Here is a 9,897-nt window from a genome sequence, read left to right as displayed (position 1 = left end):
AACTAGTCCAGCATGTTGGCGTGATAGAGAAGTCAGCACGTTCGCGGCCATGTGTCAAGATCCGATTCGTTCAAAACAAATGGCTCCTGTTCCCAGTTCCATATACAGCATCATGTTAATGCATATTCATAACCGGCCATTTCTTTTACCATTTTTTTTCTCTTTTGAGCTTAATATTTTCTGTGTTAAAAAATAATTACTGAGGTCATCTGTTCCCAAGGACCACGTAGGCCAAGAATGCTGTGTACGCTAACAGTAAAGATGTGACCGGCGCTGAAGACAGGGCTGCGTGAGTAAACGCATTTGCCACCCAAATCTGAGGACCCGAGTTAGAATCCCCAGAACCCACATAAAACTGGACGTGGGTAGGAACATGTTTAATCCAAGCAGCTAGCCAGGTATAGACAGTGGAAAAACAGCAGAGACCCCGCCTCAAACAAGGTGGGCTGTAATGACGGACACGTGAGGTCGCGCCCCTCCCCCCGCCCACGCACACAGATTGAAGGAAGTGTCTCCCGCTGCCCTAAGGTTTACTGTTCAGGACTGGATATGGGTTGCAGGGTTTTGTAGGGAGCCCTGCCAGGCAAAAATGGGCCAGGTGGTGCGGGCACCAGAGGTGGTAGAGGACAGGACCCAGGACACGCACATCTGCTAATTGCTCCTACATTGAGCTCCTCTCGCCTCATCCGTGGTGATTGCCTCTTGATTTCATGCTAGATGGCTATACTGCTACCCAGAGCCTCTTGGTGAGTTTGTGGACCGTACCAAAAAGGCATTTTTATCACCGGTTTAATGCCCCATGGCTGACAGGGAACAGGCAAGAGAGAGGAGTGGTGCTGGCGCTCGGGCATTAAAGGGATCATTAAGCGTCGCGTTGGGGAGAGGGCTTGTTTTCAGTCACATGGCTAGCACGGGCCTGAAGTGATGCGTAGGCAAAAGATAATGGGGGTGGGGGGAGACACTCACCTTGCCTTGCCAGCTGCAGCCCCGTCCCCCCTCTCCCCCCCCCCCCGTTACCTTGTCCTCCCACCACTCTGCCAGGTCGATTCAGGGTAGGCACAGAGGGGCATTTGCCCTTCACTCCCCTCCTGGCTGTGCCCCCTGGGCAAAGGATGCAGCTTGTCTCCCTTCCCCAACCTGTTGCTTCTCAGCTAAGCTGAGCATCCCAGAGAGGCAGCCGCTGTTCCTGACTGTCTTAGCCAGACTACTCATACAACAGAGATTTTACAAATTCTCCCCTCCCACGACCCACGGAGGTCCCCGTTTCGTGCCAGGAGGAGAGGTACCCGCGGGTTCTCTGTCAAACCTAAGGCCCGCCCTTTCTCTCAGCTTCCAGTGTCTAGGGACTCATGACCCAGAGGCAGAGTCTGTGGAACGTAGGCATTCAATAACAGGACTAGAAGTGTTTCAAGAAACAGGAAACCAGCTTGGTGGTAGAGTAACTGATGTATGGATATCATACAGGGGATAGCAGTCTGGAGAGAGAGCTTTACATAAGAAAAAAAGAAAGCAGGCATAAGTATGGGCTGCATAATTTACAGATGACCCAGGGCAGCTGTAAATAACGAAAATCCCCAAATTATTATTCATTGTCTTATCAGTCAACCTGCTCCGAAGCTCCAGGGATGGAGCTATATCTGTGACAGGATTCAAATGGCAGCCACGTCGCTGGAGTCTACAGTCAGGGGCCTGCTCCGAAAAACCTATAAATTGTGTCCTAACAAATAGTTGGGAGCATTCAACTCCAGACCATGTGAAGAGGACCCATCCAAACCCTGGTGGCATCAAAAATATATAGTCCTGATTGTCAAGATGAGTGGCTCTGCAGGTGTCTGTGTGTGTGTGTGTGTGTGTGTGTGTGTGTGTGTGTGTGTGTGTGTGTGTGTGTGCCGCTCATGTGGGTATTTGTATGTGTGTATGTGGGTGTTTGGGTGTATGCAGGTGGTGTTGGGGTATATACAGGTGGTGTTTGGGTATATACAGGTGGTGTTTGGGTATATACAGGTGGTGTTTAGGTGTATGCAGGTGGTGTTTGGGTGTATACAGGTGTTGTTTGGGTATATACAGGTGGTGTTTGGGTATATACAGGTGGTGTTTGTATATATACAGGTGGTGTTTGGGTATATACAGGTGATGTTTGGGTATATACAGGTGGTGTTTGGGTGTATGCAGGTGGTGTTTGGGTATATACAGGTGGTGTTTGGGTGATGCAGGTGTATATACACCTGTGGGTGTGGGTGTGGGCATATGTGTGAAGACCAGAAATCAGCCCTGGGTATCATTCTCCAGCTGTTCTCCATCATATTTTTTTTGTTTTCTATTGTCATATATGTCTCTGCATATGTATGCTTTGCATATGTGTGAACATACATGTAGAGGCCTAAGCCTGATGCCAATATTCCTCCATTGCTCTCTCCCACCTTATTCATTGAGGCAGGGTCTCTCCATCAAACCCAAAGCTGGCTAGTTTGGTTGGCCACTAGCCACCTTGCTGGGGGGGGGGGCTCTGTTTCTCCATCCTGACTTTAAGACCATAAACCCTTTTACTTTCCCCTTCAATTCCAAGTCCACAGTTTCTGCTCATGGTACCTCAGATGGACAGGACAATAAACACAGAGGTAAAGTCCTGGGTTGGCTGAATTGGAAAGGGAATAAAGAAATGGTCTCAAGAGAATACATCTGGCCACACAGCGATGGCCGCTGAGGGCCTGGCACACACAAGTTTGAAGCCAAGGGCAGTCACGTGTCCTTGGAAACAGTGAAAACACTGTTCCATGTAGCTTCGGGGACCAGGTGCTGATGCAGGCCCTGCCCAGGATGGGGCTGTCCCCTTTCTGCTACCCACAGGCCACTCTGTGGAATTCTCCAGGGCTTATCACATGGGTCACAATCATAATGAAGTCTGAGAACACTAGGAGCACCCAGGTCCCCTGGGCACAGATGCCTATGTACCCAGCCTGCATCATTCTTGCCAGCAATTGCCTTCCAAACACCCATCCTTGTGATCCAGCAACGTCCCTGAGGCTTATCAGCTCTGACATACTCCCGACTCATTTGTTTTTCCTGTTCTCCCCACAATCACTTCTAGAGGGGCATAATTTCCCCAGCAAATGGCGCGGTTGTCAGAGTCCCCTGATTAAGAGGTCTGCAATCATTACAGCAGAATAACATCTGCACTGTGGCTGCAAAGGAGCTGACGAATGGTGTCCAGGACTGGGCTGGAGATCCCAGTTTTCTGACGCCAAAAGAAAGCCACCATTAGGGGGTTTCCTATATGCTTTCTGTGGCAAAGCGAGCGGCCCTCTTGTCCAGGCCAGCCTGGGGACACTTTATATGCCAACAGCGACAGTGAAGACTACAGCCAGGCTCTGCCTCTTAAAGAGGTGCTTTCTATCTCTCCCCAGCGCCTCATCTATAAAGCAGGGCTGAGAGAACAGCCTACCTGACCGAGAGGAGGTGATAGGATTAAATGAGGTAATATTATAAAAATACCGAACTGGTGTCTGGTGCACGCTAAGTACTTTTCAGCACTGGCACAAGCAAATGGGCTTCATTTGTTTCAGCATCAGAGTTGACCGTGAATACTAGATCCCAATAACATGACTCAGGAGTCTGATATGTGTGGCCACATGCATGTAGAAGGTGACACCCACTCATGCTCCCTCCATGGGGCCACAGGAGACTGGCAACAGAAGCTTTGTTGTCCCATTTCACACCCAGAAAGACCAAGATCAGAGGGATAAAGATGACTTCTTCAAAATTTCAAGCTGCTTTCTTTTTGCGGCTGCATCCACAGCTATGAGTATGCTCAGGCTTCAGAAGAGGCTTTCCTCTAGCGTCCACCACCACAGTAAAGGGAAGATCTGGTTGGACCCCAATGAGACCCAATGGAATCTGCAATGCCAACTTCCGTCAGCAGATCCAGAAGCTGACCAAAGATGGGCTGATCATCCAGAAGCCTGTGACTGTCCATTCCGAAGCTCGATGCTGGAAAAACACCTTGGCTCAGCGGAAGGGGAGGCATATGGACACAGGGAAGTGGAAAGGTACTGCCAATGCTCGCATGCCTGAACACGTGACCTGGATGAGAAGGATGCAAATCCTGTGCTGGCTTCTCAGAAGATGAATCTAAAACAGACCGCCATCTGTATCCTAGCCTGGACCTGAAGGTCAAAGGGAATGTATTAAAAGCAAGCAGATTCTCACAGAGCACATCCACAAGCTGAAGCCAGACAAGACCCACAAGAAGCTCCTGGCTGACCAGGCTGAGGCTCACTGGTCTAAGACTGAGGAAGTTCAAAAACACCAGGAGGAGCGCCTCCAAGCCAAGGAGGAGGAGACAGATCATCAAGACCCTGTCCAAGGAGGAAGACATCAAGAAATACGGCCTCCTTCATGTCTGTACACAGTGGCTTGGCTGTGGCCTCCCGTGGATCAGTCATTAAAGTAAAACAAGCCTAAAAACAAAAAAATTACAAGGTACTGTGTTCTGAATGTCAAATGACCCCCAAATGCTCATATTTGAACACTTGGTCCTCATCTGGTGGCGTTGTTTGGGAAGGTGGTAGAACCTTTAGGAGGTGGAGCCTCATCAGAAGTTGGGGGGAGCGGAGGCTTGAAGCTTTATGACTGGGCTCTACTTCCTGTTTACTCCTTACTTCTTGCCCACCATATATCTTCCCCATGTTATCACATCTTCCCCACCATGATAGATTATGTGCCCTCTGAACTGTGAGCCAGAATAAACCCTTTCTCCTCTAAGTGGCTTTTGTCAGGGTAGTCTATTATAGCACCAGAAAATTAATAAAGACCCAAGGATAGAATGAAACCAGGGTCTCTCGTCCCATTTGTTATCTCTATTGATGTCTATGTTCATATCCACACAGCAGAACTTCAGATGTAGGCGGTCCTCTCTCTGGCTTCAGGCCACCATAGAAACAGCCAGGTGGCTGACTTCTACAGAAGCCATCCTACACAGAAGGTGGGCGGGACGATGAGCCTCAGAGAATGAGAAAGTAAGGTGGCCATGGCCGCTGAAGGTCTCGGGGACAGCTGTACAAGCACCCACAGAACATACAGCAGCCTGATATAAGCGATGGTACCACAGGCTGGGAACTACAAGGGGACAGAGCCTGTGCTTGGGGCCACAGCGGGGGAACAGGGACAGAGGAAACCGCTACAGCCATGACTCTCTTGCAGTCGGCTGAGCGATACGCTGGAGTGAGGAGCACCAGTTGTGTAGGTGAACGTGTGCAACTGGAGGGGCCAGACCGGAGCTAGGGCCGTGATCATCTGCTTCCCTTGCTGTGACCAAACACCTGACAAGAAGCCCTTTAAGGGAGGAAGGTTTTACTGGGGCTCATGTTTTAAAGGGATTTGGTCCATCATGGGAATACAACCGGTTGCAGCCACCATCGGGAAGCAGAGAGATGAATGTTCACATTCAGCCAGCTTCTTCTGCCTTTTCACTCAGGGTGGGCCCTTTCCTCATCAGTCAAACGTATCAAGAGATGCCCTCAAAGATGCCATCATAGGGAGAGCTCAGAGGCTGGGACACAAAGTCTGAGCCTGCAGACAGAGGCCAGCCATCTAGATAGCGGCTCAAGAAGCACTTACTGACGACATCGTTTCTGCCGGGTCCACCCTGCGGTGTCATGATAAAGCCGTGACTAGAGCTAAGCCTCTGTCCCTTAGAGTTTACACTTCATCAGCAAGAGGTGATGACCCCCTTCTAGCAGGGTAGGAGGTCACCAGACAGAGAAGGGCACACAACAGGTACATATTCAAGGGATGAGGGGTGTCCAGAAGGGAGGTTTGCAGGTTTAGAAAGTCTTTCAGCCCTCCACACACTGAGGAATATACCAAACACCACATTCAAATGCTTTCTTTTGTGTGCATGGATGCGTGTGCATACACAGTGCAGGTGTGTGTGTCTGTGTGCACATGCATCCATGAACACATATAAATATACATGCATATGAAAGTCAAAGATTAACCTTGGGTGTCTTTCTTCAGAAGTTGTCCATCTTGCTTTTTGAGACTTGGTCTCATGCTGGGACCTGGGCTTCAACAATTAGGCTAGGCTCGCTGTCCACTGAGACCTCAGGACCTGCCAGTCTTTGCCTTCCCAGCATTTGAATACCAAGTCCATACCACCAAGACTGAGTTTTTTACGTGGGGATCAAACTTGGGTCCTCACAATTGCATGCAAGCACTTTATCCACAGAGCCATCTCCCTAGTCCCGCACACTCAAATATGTTCAAGTGTTCAAAACCTTCAGGTATCTTGTTTACATGCCTTTTCTGTTCTCCAACTGTATACATTTAACTCTCAAAATTAAAATAGTAAGTGAGGATCTAGATGTAGTTTCTGAGAACACAGATACAAAATAATTGTAGCCCCAATTAAGAGAAATTATGAACACCTTGCATGGCAATGTGAGTATTATCTGTCCAGGCTGGGATGGCAGCTGTATGGGGTCAGGGTCCAGGCTCTTGAATGTCCCAACCTCCCAAGGGCCTCAGATGTTCCACCACCACTTCCAGATGAAAATGGAAGGGAAAGAAGGAAAGCGAAGGCATGGCCACTCAGAAAACAGCCTAGAAGAGCTCCCATTGCTGTCCTTGGCTCCCATTGGCTAAAACTCAAGAAATGGCCGGATCTGGCTATGAAGGAGGTTAGAAAATGGAGCAGTGTGCCCTGATAAACACTGATGGCTCTCAAGAAGAGAATGGCTCTTGGGGACAATCAGTTCTCTTTAACAACAAAGGGTTTTGTGCTTTGTCATTGACTTAAAATGCTTTAAGACTTAGCTGGGAGCAGCCATCATTCTCTGCCTCTCTCCTCCTAGTGCGTCTGGAGACAGAGGAGAGGCTGAAAGCAGAACTCACACAAAAGCCAGATGCCTGAATTAACCTTCAAGGGGGATAAATAGGTCTCTTATGGGACTCCTTTTTTCTAAGTACAATTACTCTGACTTCCTGGGTAAACACGTGACTGATGGGAACTGGTACAGGGCCCAGGGCTTAGATCTGAGCCAAGTTGCTGGCTTTCCTTCACTTTCTGTTTGTCCCCAGATAAGGCCTATGATGTCACAACTTTAGCCCCAAGCTAGGGGGGGGTAGAGGTCCTGAATTCCATAGCCTCTCACATGGCTTTCTCTTTTTGGCTCCTGGGGATGGGCAGCACCCACTCACTTTCCTGTTGCTGTGATAAAAAAACACTCTAACAAAATCAACTTAAGGAAGAACGGGTTGTTGTTGGTTTGTTTGCTCATTTGTGTGTTTGTCTATTTTGCTCACCATTAGTGGCAGGAGAGTCGAGGCAGCAGGAGCTTGAAGCAGCTGGTTGCATTACGCCCACGGTGAGAAGAGCGAGCAGTGAATGGATGCTGCTGCTGCCCAGCTCACGTTCTCCACCTTGTACAGGACTCCTGCCTAGGGAATGGTCCCACCCACAAGTAAGATGGGTTTTCCTACTTCAGTTAACATCAAGACCATCTCCCACAGGTACGCCCAGTGGTACGTCTCTCGAGGACTCTAGATTCTGTCAAGTTGACAGTTCACACTTGGCATCACAAGAGCCCTGGCCAAAGGTAGCATCCCTGAGAATATCGATGTCCTCGCTCAGCATCATGACCACCTGCTTACCATCTGCCCTGCATGTGTATCTTAGGACTTCCCTCTGCTATCCACCCAACCTCCCAGTCCACTGCCTTGTTCGCTCCTCATGGAGGCCCTCCCTGTTAGCTACCCACTCCCCCATCCCACATCTCTAATTGGCCCTTGACTCCTCTACTAAAGTACTTCTTCCGAGTCCACCCTGGGCCACCTCCTTCCTTATGAAAACATGCCCCAGGAGCATCGTCCCTCTAAGGCAGAAAGTCCTACGCCGTAGCAAACTGACTCCTAAACTCCACAGTCATTAACTCTGTTCACAACGTGATACTTGAGAGAAACCAGTCGAGCAGCAGTTCCTAATGCCAGCCTTTACAGTAAGCCTGCATCTTCAGATGACAGTCTCAGTGAATCCAGGCACAGCTCTGTGTGTGTGTGTGTGTGTGTGTGTGTGTGTGTGCGCGCGCGCGTGTATGCCATCATTCAGTCCGTCTACCAGGAGCATGAGCTGTGCTGGGCATCCAGGTGAGAAGATGTTCTACATTAACTCAGCCACTCTGGGGGCCTCTCAATAAAGGGCAGACTTTGCTTGAGGACCCAACACCCTATTTTACATACTCTAGCTTACTGCTCCTTCTTCCCCAGGTTCAGCCCACAACTGTGGCAGACAATGGTTTCATTATTCTCACCACCAGTAAAACTTGCCCCTGGTCCCCTCCTCCAAGTTATCTTCCCTCCCAAGAACACACCCATCTCCATCCTCTTGCACAAAAGGAGCCCTTCTCTCATCAGTCTTCACTCCCATCTTAACATCAGATAAAGATCTAATCAGGGTATGATCTGATTAGACCCATACCCTGATCGGACAAAGATCTAATTCTTCTCCAAGAAGACCTGCTGGCTTCCCAGTCATTCCCGAAACCTGTCATAAGCCCAAGAAGGACCTCACCGCTAGCACAAGGACAGAACTAGATTTGAATCAGACTGTGCTTGCTGGGTTTCCTCCTGAAGCAAGGCGCCTGTCTCCTTACGTAGAGTCCTGTGGCTCATGTCGCCTGCACCGAGCATGTGCCTCACATAAGACATCAAGAAATACCTGGTGGCTGATTATAGTTATTGACAACCTGCAAGTTGATTGCAGTGATCAGAGAAAGAATAAATCAGGTTCAATTCCTGTCTGTGCATTACAGCTGGCCCCATGGAGGGACTCTCAAGCATCTGGGCAGATGATAAATTCTGATGGCAATCCAGCTGTTTCCAAATATAAAGACGCATGGCAAACACTAGTGGTGTGAACTGAATTCTTGACTTTTCATATGAATATTTTAACACCATGCATGCACCACTTAAAATCTCTTCTGGAACCCTTTGCCCGGAGAGATGGTGATTGGCACTCCTCTTCTCCGGCGATTTCCAAATTCAAAACTTTCTATATCTTCTAACTGTTTTCCTCTGCGTTTTCCAGTGCTGCTCCACTGACATGGGTGAGTAGGGAAAAACAAGCCCACCTTTGCTGCCCTGTTTCCTCCACCTCAGCAGGCACATTCTGGCACTTGTGGCATCTCCAGAAAGTTCTGTGAAAGAGGGGCTGGGGAGAGGGTTCATTGGGTAAACCACTTACCAACCATAACTAGACAGACTGCAGAATCACCTAGGAGATGGATTTCTAGGCATGCCTGTGGAAATCATCTTAACTATGTCAATAAGTAAAGACCCAGCTTAAAGGTGAGTAGACCCATACCCTGAGCAGGGGCTCCTGGGCTGTATAAAACAGAGAAAGCAAGCTGAGCGGCAGCCAGCACCCATCATGGCTCCTGCTTCTTGACTACCGATGCCACGTCACCAGGTGTCCCAAGCTCTGCCTCTGTGACGTCTTTATCACAGTGGAATAAGCCCTTTGTCCCTTTAGCCTCTCTCATCTGTTTATCACAACATCTGGAAAAGAAACTAAGACACTACAAAAGTTCTAGGACTTGAGTCTGGATTTCCGGAACTCACACAAAGACAGTAGCACGCATCTGTAATCCCTGCACTTCTGCAAAGAGATGGGAGAATCCCCAGGAGCTCACTGGCCGAAGTCTAACCTAAGCAGGAGTGGACAAAAGAACCTGCTTTAAAGGAGACAGAAGGAGAGGACTGATACCTGAGGCTGCCCTCTGACCTCCACATGTATATATACCATGTCAGGTGCACGCCTGCACACACACACACACACACACACACACACACACACACACACACACACACCATGAAGGGGGAAAGAGAGAAAAAATGAGAGAA

General features: G+C 49.1%; 1 pseudogene; it reads left to right on the top strand.

The window, feature by feature from the left end:
* The first annotated feature begins 3,740 nt into the window (after nt 1-3,740).
* LOC114681919 lies at nt 3,741-5,280 on the top strand (annotated as a pseudogene).
* Nucleotides 5,281-9,897: the final 4,617 nt, after the last annotated feature.

Source organism: Peromyscus leucopus, chromosome 8b, assembly GCF_004664715.2.
Source record: "Peromyscus leucopus breed LL Stock chromosome 8b, UCI_PerLeu_2.1, whole genome shotgun sequence".
Taxonomy (NCBI): Eukaryota; Metazoa; Chordata; class Mammalia; order Rodentia; family Cricetidae; genus Peromyscus; species Peromyscus leucopus.
This window is presented reverse-complemented; position numbering and strand designations above follow the sequence as displayed.